The sequence below is a fragment of the Periplaneta americana genome, chromosome 13 (assembly GCF_040183065.1).
Source record: "Periplaneta americana isolate PAMFEO1 chromosome 13, P.americana_PAMFEO1_priV1, whole genome shotgun sequence".
Classification (NCBI taxonomy): domain Eukaryota; kingdom Metazoa; phylum Arthropoda; class Insecta; order Blattodea; family Blattidae; genus Periplaneta; species Periplaneta americana.
The window spans coordinates 103,188,936-103,203,215 of record NC_091129.1 but is presented as its reverse complement, the minus strand read 5'-3'; the positions used below and the strand labels follow the sequence as shown (position 1 = coordinate 103,203,215).

Below are 14,280 nucleotides of genomic sequence, written 5' to 3'. Positions count from 1 at the left end.
TAACCAGATTATCCGTGAACGAGATAACAGGGTTTTATTGCTTTATCTGCGACTTGAATAGGCAGATGAGAGGATATCGTTCGTATCGCGTAACAGACAATACCGATCTCATGTGTTGAGTCATTGTTTGCTTTTGACAATGGATATACCGTTGAAAAATGCATATCTTCTGGAACTTGCAGGCTCCGTCCGCCTTTTCACCTCCTGGAAAGACTCAGTACTCAAATTGACAGGGAAAGTAGTATACCCCGGCGACGTTCTGGAAGTTTAGCAATGAGAAAAATCCTCACCCTCCACTTGGGATTGAACCTGGGATCTTCAGCCGAGTCCCGGCCGCCAATAATAATAATAATAATAATAATGATAATAATAATAATAATAATAATAATAATAATAAATCACGAAAGCAGTATTCTGGCATTTTTTTTTTCAGCTACACTACTGGATAGACGGTTAAAAATTGAATCTTTAAAACGACCTCTCAATGGCGATGACGAATATCAGTATCACAATATTGAGAATTACAATAGCTTATTTTTAAATGTTAATACAACAAAACGGGCCCATAATTGACTCAAGTTTCACGACGAAAGTATGAACTATGATTTAGTTCAAGGTTTACTATATAATAATAATAATAATAATAATAATAATAATAATAATAATAATAATAATAATAATAATAATAATAATCCGTGGCGCTACAGCCCAAGAAGGACCTAGACCGACCAGCTGGCTGCTGGCATCACGCCCACATGCCGAAGCAGAGGTGGACGATCATCCAACCAGAATGGAGGTATCTTGTGGTTAGCACGATGATCCTCCCCAGCCGTTATAGCTGGCTTTCGCAACCGGATTTCGCTACCTATCGTAGCTCCCCAAGTGCATCACGATGCTGGGTTGGCACAGGTCCCATACACTGGCCGATATTTCATAAGAAAATCTCTTCCCCCATGAGAACTCGAACCAGCGTGCATTCCGTAACGCGGGTCCTAGGCAGGATGCCTTAGACCACGACAGTTTAGGGTTTACTCCAGACAGAAAAATGAGTGTCAAAGGCGAAATATAACCTAGCGAGTTGCTCATGCGTATCGCATGGGACTCGCATTCGAGAAGCCCGTGTGATTCGATTCCCGGACGCTCAACCTGACTGGTTTTTCCGTGGTTTTTCACAGTTACTTAGGCAAATGCCGGGTTGGAATTTTCATTGCCCCGGTCCATTTTCCCTTCCCCTCCCGTGGAGAAAAATAATTTAGATTTTCATATCATATCATTAATCTTTTTCATCTCATTCAATAGCCATATTCAGGTCAAGACGCATGTTTTCATCCGCTTAGGAGAGGGGACGTCCTCTCTACAACCGCTCCTGAGTTCACAGCCTTCCGCAATATCTCTGCCAGGATTAATTCCTTAAGAGCACTTCCAAGGGCGCTTCGACGCCTTGGACGGGCTGTTGGAATGGATCCTGTGCTACTTTGTCACCTTGACGGTGTGAACTTAGAGCGAGGGAGGGTAGAAGGCTCCCCATCGGGTGAGCGGATGAGGGGTCACATGCGGCCGGTGGGCTGGTACATCCTCATCCTCATTCATCCCATACACTTCGGGGCGTACAATAGGCCTCAGTATGGCCGACGTACAAAGGGTCATCCTAACCTGCCCGTAGCTACCCTAATCTAACCTAAGGTGATACATTAGTTAGCATTATACATTTTACTCGTTTCATAACAGCTCAGTTTTTTTTTTTTTTTTTTTTTTAGTGTTTGGAATTATGTTGCAACCTTTAGTTTATTTTCTTAAACCGTTAATCAAAAGACATAGCTTACATAAACTAGATCATTTAATATGGATCGGATTACAAAAAAATGTTCTCCATAAATCCAAAATTAAGAATTGTATGGTTTATGTATATCGTCGTTGTTCCTGCAAAATATACCATTTCAGTAGGAGGAAAAAACACATTTATTCATCCTATGGCAGTCGTACATAGGAGACTGTGAATTCTTACATTTTCGAAAGAAAGAAATATAATTATATATACGAGATTTTATTATTTGCTGTATCACTATTTAAGTTATTTAACAGAGCAAAAATCTGAAAATCGATAAATATGTCACATAGGAGTTATTGCAGGAACAACGACGATATATTTGGTAATTAGTTTTTTTTTTTATAAATTTACATAAAGTGCGTGTAGTTACATTTTTATTGCAGTTGTTTCTTCTAAAAGTATTTTCACATAAATAACAATCCGCAATTAAATGTTAACAGCAAGTTTTATTACTACGTTATTTAACAATGCTCTCTCAATTACTAGGTTATTTAGCATCAATGATATTGATGATAGCGAGATGGTATTTGGCAAGATGAGGCCGAGGATTCGCCAAAGATTGCGTGACATTCGCCTTACGGTTGGAGAAAACCTCGGAAAAACCAAACCAGGTAATCAGTCCAAGCGGAAATCGAACCCACACACAAGCGCAATTCCGAATCAACAGTGAAACACGCTACCTTCTGAGCTACACCGACGGCTTTAAAAGTATGTTATATAGGCCAAGAGCGTATACTGTACGACTCCAAACATCTTTCTCATTTGAATGAAATCCTTTCAACACCATTTTTCAATTATAATTGTCCTCCCAAATGTAACAAACGTTTCGAGAGCGTAAGATTACGCTAATAAGAAATTCTGCAGTGATTACAAATATATTTCTAAATAATTTACAACGAAAAGAAGAATTAGTAATTCTGCGTATATCAATTTATTTCTCTGAAACATTGAGTTCTGAGGCTATGCTAAGTTGTTCATTTCATTTTTCTTTTAATTTAATTCAAGAAGTCCACACCTGTGGAGTAACGGTCAGCGCTTCTGGCCGCGAAACCAGGTGGCCCTGGTTCGAATCCCGGTCGGGGCAAGTTACCTGGTTGAGGTTTTTCCGGAGTTTTCCCTCAACCCAATACGAGCAAATGCTGGGTAACTTCCGGTGCTGGACCCCGGACTCATTTCACCAGCATTATCACCTTCATTTCATTCAGACGCTAAATAACCTAGATGTTGATACAGCGTCGTAAAATAACCCAATAAAAAATAATAATAATTCAAGAAACAAAATTTGAGAGTCGGCCTTAGGTTTACGCATTCGGTAGAGTGCTGGCCTTCTGTGCCCAAGGTTGTGGGTTCGATCCCGGCCCAGGTCGATGGCATTTAAGTGTACTACTTAAATGCGACAGGCTCATATCAGTAGATTTACTGGCATGGAAAAGAACTCCTGCGTGACAAAATTCCGGCACACCGACGACGCTATCTAATGTCGGCAGTTGCGAGCGTCGTTAAATAAAACATAATTTTAAAAAACTTGTCAAAAAAATCAGCCTACATTTCGAGTCAATCGCCATTTTATGTAATTAACTCAAACCAAGTAGACCTACCTATAAATTCTGTGGTGTTTGGGTAAAGGGAGATAAGTCATAAAAATGAATTTGGAGATAAATGAAAATTAAACTTCGGACTCTTTCCACACAAATAAAACGCATCAACTCCTAGTATTCTTTGGTTTTTGCACACTCATTTGTATAATTTAACTTGTGTGTTCATCTGGGGAACAAAAATCCATCTACACAAAAAAATGACTTATCCCCCTTTACCCGAACACCACAGAATTTTTACTAAAAATAATATATTTCATATGCATCATTCCCGGATAAATCGACTCTTAGGTAGATATGAAGGGTTCAGAACCATAGTGAGCCAAGCGCCATTTACTAAAACCGTAGAAAACAAGGGTTAAAATGAAGTTATTACCATAATTCAATGGAAACATTTAGCAAGTACAGTAGAACTTGGTTATAGCGACCTCGTTTTGTGCGACACCTCGCCTATAACGTCAAATATTCTGTGGTCCCAACTAATCCCCCATAAGACATATGCTTTCCTACCTCACTTAATACGACAAACGTATATCTACCTGGCATATAACGTCATTTTCAACCTCAGTTAGGAATAAGATTTTCTAAGAACCAAAGTATTTTAAGAAATATTTTGTTGAAATCTGACCCTGACAAATTCTTTACAGTCTCCTTCTGTCATAGACCTCTGGAATGCAGGCGGATTCCCCCACCCCATTGTAACTTGCCCGAATTCATGCGGCATTAGATCAGTTTCGACAGGACGTTTTCACTAAGTGCACGCATTTTAACGCAGTATGGCCACTTAAAGAAGTGAGTGACGCTTTAGAAGTCATTAGAATTATGAACTTGTTCTATGAAGCTAGGGAAGGGAGCAGTGAAATTGCAACTGAAATTATGAACATAGAACGTAATTTAGCCCTAGAAAGTGTGTATTGGGGAAGTAGAAGACAACAGAGTAAAATGACTGATTACTTCACTTCTAAGTAAAGTAGTTTGGTGTGTACTGAACAAACGTTTTTAATACAGAATACTGTATTTATAATTGTATGCCTACATGTATTTTATTATGTTCATTGTAGGCTTAAAAGTCAATACATAAATCTAAACTAAGTCTAATTAAGTTTGTTATTTTTCATTTTCCACCTCACTAGATTGATAATGCGAATCTCAGTTACTACGACACTCGTTTATAACATAATTTTTAAGGTCCCTTGGATGTCGTTATAACCAAGTTCTACTGTATTATAAAGTATACACATTCAAACAAATTATATGTCAATCTTCATTAAACTATGGTATTCGCTTAACTTTAACCCTTGCTTTCTCCTTTTTTTAATAAATGGCGCTTGGCCCACTATGGCTCTGAACCCTTCATATTGACTTTTAACAAAATTTGTCCTGTAGTTCAAGAGAAACCGCTGTACACAGACCGAGACAGACGGCATGTCCTAACTAAATCATGTTTGACGTAGAACATGTTTTTCCTCGCACCGAGTATAAGCACCACAAGAAATGGCAGAACTTCAAACGCTTACTGTAATAACAATATGCGCCACTGCCGAATGCTAATGCTATTAGCAGTTCGGCTACGAAGCAATGTAAATTGTGTGACCACGCCCAATGACGCAACCTTCCCTCGCTAAAGGCATGAGAGTGCCAAACTTGCGTGTAAAATTACAGTGTCACGCGGTTTGTCTCAGTAATATCTCGGCATGAGAGCATATACAGACCTGTACGACCACTCGTTTGATTTTTAATCGCGAGTTACGCAATATTACAATGATAAAATACGCATAGATAAATTTTAAGTGAATCATAATTAAATAAATTTCATTGTAAAGTAGTACTGTCGGCATGTCGCTTCATCTGAAGAGAAAATGTATTGCATGCCCTTCATTAATTACTTCTCTTAACGTAGAGGGAAGTCGAATAGGGAGAGGAGTACAATAAGGATGTCCTATAACACTTATCCTCTTTAACATCTACATGGGGAATTTAGTAAAAGAATTGTTTCAGAACATGGGAAGAGTGAAAGACGGGGGAAGAAGATTAAACTGTAAGCTTATAAGATTTACTGGTGATAAGTTATGTGTTGTTAGCAGAAGAGGAGATGATGCCAAGGGATAATGCTACTGGATATAAATTACAGCTGTGAGCAGTATGGGATGAAGATAAATGCAAACAAGACTAAGACCTGGTTATCAGAAGAAAACTACACAAAGTAAACGTACGAATTCGAAATGAGGCAGTGGAACAAGTGGACAGCTTCAAATAATTACTTGGGATATATTATAAGTAGTAACATGAGCTGCTGCCAAAAAGTCAAGACGAGGATATCAATGGCCAAGGAAGCTTTCAATAGAAAAAGAACTAAGAAAGTGACTAGTGAAGTGCTTTGTGTGGAGTGTGGCATTGTATGAAGCAGAAAAATGATCATTACTACGAAGTGAAGGGACTAGAAGCATTTGTGGATATGGAGAAGAATGGAGCATGTGAAATGGACAGACAGGAAAATAAATGAAGTTGTGTTAGAAAGAGTGGGTGAAGAAATAGTGCTGAAGCTGAACATGAAAAGAAAAATGAATTGGGTGGGTCACTGGCTAAGAAGGGAAAAGAACCAAAGGAGAAAGATTCGATCCTGTGCGGTGAGTTGAACTTCGGCGTAGCTCAGTGGTTAGAGCGCCCAGTGCGTAGAACTGGGAGGCCCGAGTTCGATCCTCGGCGCCGGAGATAATTTTTCTCCGTTAATAACAAATGGTAACAAACACAGATAATTCTGTAGGACCATAATTTAAGAAGTAACTGCCAACTGAAGGATGCACTGCAAGAAATGGTGAACGGGAGAAAAGCTCGGGGCAGAAGAAAATATCAGATATGGATCGTAGCCTATTTGGAGACTACGAGGAATGCAGAAAATAGGGAAGATTAGAGAATGCTAGGCTTGCAGTGAAAGATCTGCCCTTGGGTAAGAAAACTATGAACGAGTGAATCGTACACCTATACTCTCTATTTGTAAGTCTGAACAAAAATAAAACATTCATTCTCGTAAATGGGTGACGTATTTTACGTGCCGGTGTATTCCTGATAAAGCGCAGAACTTTTTCGACATCATGATACTGAAAACTTGTATTTTTAGTAGGTTATTTTACGACGCTTTATCGACAGCTTAGGTTATTTAGCGTCTGAATGAGATGAAGGTGATAATGCCGGTGAAATGAGTCCGGGGTCCAGTACCGAAAGTTACCCAGCATTTGCTCATATTGGGTTTAGGGAAAACCCCGGAAAAAACCTCAACCAGGTAACTTGTCCCAACCGGGAATCGAACCCGGGCCACCTGGTTTCGCAGCCAGACAGGCTAACCGTTACTCCACAGATGTGGACAATATATCTGAATATTTCAAGCATCACAATACTCTCTTTTATACTTAGTATAATTATTAGAAAGTATAAGATTGAGAATAGCTTTAACAAATCAGAAACAAAACTCACCCAATGCAGCTACGCACACAAGCGGTGGCGTGACTCGCGTTTACTGGAACTCGGAAAACTCACTGCTCATCGCTCACGACTGATCGCTGCAGATTCAATTAGCCCCGGTGTTTGTCATGCACTTCACGCATGTCTTCATAAAGAGGTATTTGCCCTGCAACTCACATTACTATGGGCGAACAAGTCTTTATATTTTGCCGAAAAGAAGTGACCATCGATGGCCACTGTTATCAACGTGAGAGATAGGGCGTAAAAGCAATCTATTCAAATGATCTACGCGAAAACAATAAGTGACGTCACTCCCGTATCGGTAGTGCACTAAGGTATCGAATTAACTCGTACATCAAATTGCAGGTGGTTATCGAGTTATGTTGCTTAGTTACCGATACTAAGATTAAATGCCTGCACACAAAAAATTGCAATGAACAGACTCCGGTTCGTAACTTTATATTCATAATCAATAAAATACATCGTACATAAATTTTAGCATATCATCTGTGCCGAAGCTCTTAAGAGGCTTTTGAGCTTAGCCTACCCAAAAAATTTGAGTTATTATTCCTAGTAACATTAGACCTATAAGTTCGTAATAACGATGTGTCGTAACACTTTATTTAACTCCGATCCTTCCACATATTAAGTTCAATATTGGCAGTCATTCCAGGATCCGAGGGTTCAGTGCGAGGCGAGGCTTGTGGCAACAAGCCTCTGAAGACATGGCTACGATTTTGATTCGTGAGCTTGAGGGGGGGGGGGACTGGAAAAGGGATATCAATTCTCCACATCTCCGTGCTAAACGAAGTTAGCCTTGCAGCCTACCGTCACAAAAATACGCCGCGCTATATTGGTGTTCTATGAATGGGCTGTGTTGTTGAGCGTTAGATTAATCAAAAGTGCATGCGTGTGTGCATGTTAGCCTACAACATGTCTGTGGCTTAACCCACCTGAATGAGGAATGATATCAATTCTTTCCTCTTTCGATAATGCCATCACGAAGATCAAGAAATTTGTTATAAGAAAGCTTCAAATAATCACAACAATGCATTGAAACTGTCACAGGTTAACCAAACAGTAAGACAGTAAAGTTAATTACCAAAATTGCATAAAAATAACTTATCCAAAGTCTCCTTAGTACTGCACCATACAAAATATCTGTAGATGCAGTAACTAATGTTTGTGTCATTTTATCTTTCAATAACTTGAAAACGATTAGAGATATCTCAAAACGGATTGCACCATTGTTTTTTCAAGAAAATTTCTGGATGATTCTGAGTACTTACATGACCCCCTTTCCATTTAAAATTTCAAAGTTGCATCCAAAATGGCGGCTTTTGAGATAGCTGAGGGCTAGAATCGAATGTGTCACTGGTAGAGCATTTGGTCTTACAAATACTGGTAACACCTATAGTAATTGAAAATCAAGCATATGGAAGATATTTATATGGTTCCATACTTTTGATTCACCCTGTATTTGCTTTTCTGTAGCAGACGAAAAACACATTCTGAAAATCGTTTATTGCAATAAATAGTTTAAAATTCAGGTGACACTATAGAACAATTAAATTATTAACTGTTATTACTTCCAAAGGCCTCCTTCACAACTAGCAACTGAATGTTCACAAAAGCAGTTAGTTTTACAATGACGTTCTGGTTAGTTGAAAACAAAGTAACATACACAGAATATCACTAAAAAAAAAAAAAAAATAAGACCGTTTAATTTGTCTATGTGTTTAAATATAGATTTTGTAACAGAAAAAAAAAACATAATATAGAAAATTATTACAATACTAGCCGTACCCGTGCGCTCCGCTGCACCCGTTAGAAATAAATATAAAGTAATTACATAATTAAAATAGGACATTTGATCCAGGGAACATTCGTGTTTGATAGAAGGATAAATCGTTTAATATGTTACTTAATTTAAATTGTATTTAAAATATTAAAATGCGATCATTTTGATCCAGAGACCACTCATTTGGTGCAATGACAATTCCTTTAACATGTTTCTTAATTGTTATTACCAATTATTTTTGGAAAAGCGAAAATTAACAGAAACATTTTGGCTACAGATTTATTATGTTTATATTATATTATACCGTATTATATTATATTATGTAAAAAGTGTGTTGATAACGGATGTACTCGAATTAGAAAGTTTTTAATTTGTTGTGGGAGCTCTTGAATCTCAGGAGGAACAACTTTTACAACAGCGCTACATAATCTGCTTGGCTCATTACCCAATTTTTTTGCATTGCATTTATTGCATATATATTTTATGTATTTTAACACGATTCAATTGAGCATAGTTAAAATTTGAATTATAAAATAATGCATTGCTAAGCTAACGTACTATTACTGCATATTAAATCAATACACTCTCGTCGTTCGTTAATTCTCTGAGATAAAAATGAATATGTTCATAAACATTATTTTAAGAAATGCAGGAAATGAATATACAGAATAACCTACCAAGTTTTCTGTACATAAGAAGCTATTTTAATCTTACCTGTCCTCAATTCACTCACAAGTTACTGTAATAACATTATAGCATTATGTCCATCCAGAGAAACTACACTTTCCAATGACGAAATAATAATTAATTATACAAATCAGTTAATTTAGCTTCCGATATTACTTCATACAAACACAGAAACATTGTCTGTAGGCTATGTTTCATAGCTTTCGATTGTTGTGTCCAAGGCCCCTTATAGACGAAGTCATTTGTTTTTTATTTCAATACACTGCCTTAGATGGCAGTTATTTTAATTTTAAAACTCATTTATCTCATTAAATATCAGTCCTATCAAAATTTTTCAAGGAGTAAAACTTATCGCAAATTATTTTTAAAGAAACTTTTGTTATGTAACATTTTTCACAAAAATCAATAATAAGCGAGATATTTCGATTTAATTCAGGCCCCCTTATAACCCCCCTTTTAAATAATGTATTTTGAATGCCATATAGCCTAAAATCTAAGTTACTACGAACTTAATTTATATTCCAATTTTCATCTAAATCCGTTCGGCCATTATCGCGTGAAAAGGTAACAAACATACAATCAGACAGACAGACAAACAAAAATTTCAAAAAAGCTATTTTCGGTTTCAGGGTGGTTAATTATATATGTTAGGACCAATTATTTTTGGAAAATCGAAAATTACCAGAAAAATTTCGGCTACAGATTTATTATTAATATAGATATACTCGTATTACGTATTTTTTGCACGATAGTTCATTATTTCGTACTTACCATGCCAGGTAAGTTTATTACAGTATATCACACGATTACTGATGACTATAGAATCCCTAGAAATAACAATGTTATGACTACTTACCATACCACATGTGGTAAGTAAATTGTCTTACTAGACAGTCATATACAGCCAGTTCTCAACTACCTACAGCCACCACATGCAAATTAAAACCAAACTTTACTTATTTACAGTAAAATTCAATGTAGCCAACAATTAGTATAGCTAAGGATATTTCATAATATTCATATTAGCCATTATGCAATTTTAATGTAAGATAGTTGATAGCCGTCTCAACCAGGGTTTAATAATCGGTCTCCCAATCAATTCTAAATCAATATTTATATTTAATTCAATTTTTTCTTTAATAGAAACCCTAGTTAGGTAGGCTATCATTGAGAAATTTATTGGAAATGCAACAAACAATTTAGTCTACAAGACAAATTACATTTTATAAAGAATATAAGTAATAATTATGCTAATCGATGACTCGAGTGCAGTGGAGGATATCATGTCCAGGGTGGTGTTAAGAACTTTTAATTTTCGGAAAAATTCTAAGGACTCCCGTGGGATTGTGCCTCTAGCCCCAATCATAATTCCTATAACGTCCCATGTCTTGATGTTATATTTGGTCTACAAATTGCTGCAACATGGCAGATAAATTTCCCGTTTTTCTTTGAGACTTCTCCAGGTTGTTCCTCGCTGTTCTCAAAACGGACTGTGGGATCGAGAATGAGTCCACAATTTTTTTTTCGGTCTATAATAATACCTGCTCTTCGAGTTGAACCGTCAGCAGAAAGGCATCCAATTTCCTCGTACACCTCATACTTATCAGCCTGGCGAAGTTCATTGGCAATAATGGAGCGAATTTTATTATGACGGTCAATTCTCAGTAATTCTCCCTTCCGGCAAAAACCCAGTACATGGGCTAAATACGCAAAATACATTAATGATTTATCTTAACTTTATGTATTATAACACTACCTACATAATAAATATATATATATATATATACTATACCAACATGCTGTAAGTAGGTCCATACATTCACTTATGTAAATTTATACGCAGCCATTTCTCAGTGCATTCAAATTAACTTTTTATATTTTCGTACAATATATAAAATTAAAAACTATCTTCAGAAAATTAATTTATTCAAACTAAAATCATCGCTAAAAAATGGCGGGGCAATGTCGGAGACATTGGAGTTCAAGTTTACCGCATCTTTCCAATGCTGTCTCCAAAGCTTGGTTCGTTCTGTTTCAGAGTGGCTGCTTGTTTTCTTTCTTATCTAATATTCTCACCTTGTGTATATGTTGTCCTCTGACTCTCACATTTTCGACGCCATATGACGGGATATCACTAGTGCATATCCATTTTCTAAGTAATTAATGTGTGTGTGTGAACCACCGCTGTGGAGTAACAGCATGTTTTACTGTGAAATCAGTGAGCCAGAGTTCAAATCCTGGTTGGGACAAGTTACCTGATTGAGGTTTTTCTCTGGGGCTTTCCCTCAACTCATTAAGAGCAAATGCTGGTAATGTTTGGAGCTGGACCCTGGACTTATTTTGCAGCCATTATCACCTACATTCCATTCAGATGCTAAATAACCATAGCAGTTGATAGAAGTGTTACAAGAAACCAAAAAAATGTGTGTGCATGCATCTGTGCGTGTGTTTTTTAATCTATAAAAAAAAGTTTTGTATTTTGTATGTTTTGAAACCTGAAGAACCAAAGAATAAAAGACAAATAAATACATAGTGCCATTAAAAAAACTGACTCCTTGATGTATCCTTTATAAATGAAACACACAGTTTTTGAAAACATGTTCAAAATATTACTTTTTTTAACTCCTACAGTTTCTGTAGATAGAGTTTTTTTCACAAAATTAAACGAAGGAAAGCTGTAAGCAGTATTCCATACTTTTTATACTTCTCGTAAGTTATGTAAAACATAAAATCACCATAATGCTCAAACTTAATGGTAACATCATGGACAAAAAACAAAGCATTGAAGAACACTAAAGCAGTTTGTGATCTATGATGGAGGGAAGCAATATGGCGAATTTAAACTCTTCCACGATCATATGCATTAAAAACCGTTGCAATGCAAACATGAAATCCATTTGGGATGCCAGGGCCAGTTGACTATGAAATAATCAATCAGAGGAATAATGAAGCAAGTCGACTCTGTGACGATTTCACAAAGCATGTCAACTCTGTTCTGTCCATGATGAGATCTTCCCAGTTGTTGTCAATCTCCATTTCCATCATGAACAACACAACTATGAAACAAGTGAAACAAATCAAATTATTTACAATATCTTAGCCTTACTTACTATCATTATTAATATTATATATCATGACTGAGACATACCATGAGCTCTTGAATACCTCCATCATTGAAATCTTGACGCCAACAAAGACAGCCAATTCTTTGCTACTGCTTTTAAGTCCTTGTCATTCACAAAACGTGCAAGCTTCATCATAGAAACCCTTGAGGTGCAAAAAGAAATGGTAATAAACTGTATCCAGGTCAGGCCGCACAGCTTTAGACACAAAAAATGACTGCTCTCCTGTAGCATGAATTTGTCTAAGTCCACTTTGGGCAGCATCTGGTTCACCAACTAGCGAAAGGATGTTTATTTTGCATTTACCCCTTGAATATATCTTTTTTTTTTTTACATTAATTATAACACTTGATCTCTAAACAGACAGAAAAAGCAACAAACACAACAAAGGAAAAATAGAGTGGAGATGTGCATAATAAATTCATTCACATGTAAACCTAAGCTCTCACGGAATCAACCAAAGTCTTCCAAAGGAGACTTAAGGCCCACTCCCACTATCGGAAAAGAACCGAATTGAATTGAAACGTCTGCCAGCACTCACATCTAGTGGAATCGAACAAAACCGAAGCATGTACAGATTAAAATGGATCGCATAATGGCTTTAGCACGGTTATGTGAAGAGGCAGAAAGTGAAGAAATAAATATTTAAAACAAGAAATGGAGAATTTTCACTTTATTTGACTAACTTATATTCTCAGAGGTGAAGCAAAATTCCGTTCTTTAGTGCTGCTTTGGATTTTAACTTTTACCTAATGTTTCCATTACCAGTAATTTACTTATTATTGCTTCAAGCATTATTACGGGAATAATTATTACAGTAGTACTTCTGTGTTTTGTCATACAATAGTGAATAATTTTGAACAAGATTTATTATTTCTTCTTTGTTCATATTATTGAATTGCAGTTTTCTGTATAGGCCTACATAGTATTTCAGCAATAATTTTCAATAAAGAAACTGCGCATCAAAAATGGATATGACTCATTTGTTTTTTCACGAAGGCTTCACGAGAACATACAATCATAGCCGAAACAAATTCTGTTCCGTCAGTGGAATAAATATTCTACAGTGCGTTCGTGGCTCGGTCGGACCATTCCATAGAATACACTGCTTGACATGTAGCCTATTATATGTCATTCTAATATAAAAGTAATAACCACATATTTTAGAAGTGGGTATAATACAAAGCTCTCATAAGACTTTCTATGGGCCGTGAACTGGTGACCTGACCTAAGGTTCTAGTCTTATTCCGGCTCGGCCGAGCTACGAACGCACTGTAGCTCATGAATTCTATTCAATTCGATTCGGTTCGATTCGACTTGTCGCTTTCTGCTATCTTCCATTTAAATACATTGTGAAGATAAATTCTGTTCGATTCGATTCTGCTAAGTGGGAGTGGGCCTTTAGAGTATGATAGTCATTTTTTTTTGTCTCAGATTATACAGTGCGTGGTAAAACAAATTTTACTTGAAACAACTAAGCAGCTCAAGAGTGCACTGTGATGTGTGAGTACATATGTTATGCAAGACAACACCAAGTTTGCCTTTGACTTACTGCCAGCATACAACAGCACAAATTTCACAGCTGGTACAATTCTCTTTGTGTTGCTCATTTTCAAAGCACTGATCACACTAGCTCACAAAGTGATACATAGCTCCCCAGTGATTCACTTTAACAAACTACGTGTGTACAAATTATGTTTGGAACTCTTGATCATTGGTAAAAATCAGCTGGACCCTGTTTCCAAACTGTACCACCCATTAGATTAAATTTACATCAGTAAACATCAG

General features: G+C 36.7%; 1 protein-coding gene and 1 non-coding gene across 2 annotated transcripts in view; one reads left to right on the top strand and one right to left on the bottom strand.

Moving 5' to 3' along the window:
• LOC138712195 (QRFP-like peptide receptor) overlaps nt 1–7,587 on the bottom strand; it is a 35,605-nt gene extending 28,018 nt beyond the window's left edge. The window contains exon 1 of the mRNA XM_069843707.1: nt 6,895–7,587. The gene's annotated coding sequence lies outside the window, so the exon portion shown is untranslated. The remainder of the gene's footprint in view (nt 1–6,894) is intronic.
• TRNAT-CGU (transfer RNA threonine (anticodon CGU)) lies at nt 6,062–6,135 on the top strand. Its single transcript has one exon. It is a non-coding gene; the product is annotated as a tRNA-Thr (tRNA).
• Nucleotides 7,588–14,280: the final 6,693 nt, after the last annotated feature.